Source organism: Staurois parvus, unplaced genomic scaffold (genome assembly GCF_062004578.1).
Source record: "Staurois parvus isolate SC_StPar_1 unplaced genomic scaffold, SC_StPar_1.0 ptg002277l, whole genome shotgun sequence".
Lineage (NCBI taxonomy): Eukaryota > Metazoa > Chordata > Amphibia > Anura > Ranidae > Staurois > Staurois parvus.
In genome coordinates, this window is record NW_028320073.1 from 80,006 (window position 1) to 81,409 (window position 1,404).

Consider the following 1,404-nt stretch of genomic DNA (forward strand, 5'->3'; position numbering starts at 1 on the left):
TTCTCTGACAGCCAATGGTGAGTTCACATGGGGAATGCCCTTCATCACTGAGCTGACAACACTGTCTCTGCTGCACTGAAATCCCAAGCAGTGTTGTCAGCCCCGGCCAGTTCTTCTCTGTATTACTAATAGCGTGTTAGGAGGCCTGGATCCCAAATGGGGAAACAGATTTGATGAAGAGAGGCAGCTCTGTAATGTGGGGTATCCCTGAGGGGCCCCAGAAAAGTGTCCAAGGATGAGAGTGCCCCCGGATAGTGTACGTCCAGTAAATGTTTATCAAATGTTACTTCAACTTTAAAGGATAAATGTAAAGGTGTACAACCCCCCCTCCCCTCCCCCGATACCTGCTGTACTTACCTTTGGGGTGGGAGCTGTCAGGGCTCCCACAGGTGACCCAGTAGTCCAGGGATTCTCTGGGCAGCACTTCCTGGAAGGAGCAGATGGATTCTGATTGCTCGGCGCTGTCACAGGGAGTCTATCTGGTCCGTCTTGTGAGCGCTGCACAGAAAAGAGCGGATATTTCACATTCCCTGACCACTGGACCTGCTGAAGAAACCCTGACAACTCAGGATGGCCAGAAGTAAGTACAGAGGGACCTGTGGGGGGGGGTACGGTGTTCATACACCCTCTGCACTGCATTTGTATTGTGGAGCTCACGGTGAGCTGACTATCTTCTACCCCCTCTGCTATGATATGTGTCCCCCCCCCCCCCCATGTATGTAGGATGGCATCGGTCTTGGGCAAGCGCCTGGTGCTGAAATCAGCGCCATCCATCAACTCTCATCCATTCTTCTTCAAAACATCACGGTCAGACAGCGGTGGGGGGGGGATAGAGGGGCGTGCTGTCAGCCACGCTAGCCCCCAGTCTACAGCACATGTAATACATACATGCACTCTGTCACCTAGAGCTCAGGATGAAATACACATTATAGATTCTCCTTTGAAGCTGGACTCCAGGTATGAAAAGAACATCAATGAATCCTCATAATCTCCTGTACAGCAGAGCTCAGGCTGGGAGATGGAGGAGCATCAGAGGGAACCAATAGGAATAGATAGGATTTCTGGTGGTTTTTGCCCATGTGATTGGTTCTGGCCTCTTTCACATGACCGTTCCAATCAGGTCCACCTGTCCGTTTTTGGATTTGGCTAAACAGGCCAAACTTCCCTCCCCACCTCCATCAATGAGACTTTCCTCCCCACCTCCATCAATGAGACTTCCCTCCGCACCTCCATCAATGAGACTTCCCTCCCCACCTCCATCAATGAGACTTTCCTCCTCACATCCACCAATGAGCCCCCACTGGGTTGTTTTCTTTTTGTGCTAAAAAGATTGGGGAAAAAAAACCAAACCGTTTTCTTTGTTCTGTTATACAATTTTGCACGTTCTCCTCCAGGTTGCTGATG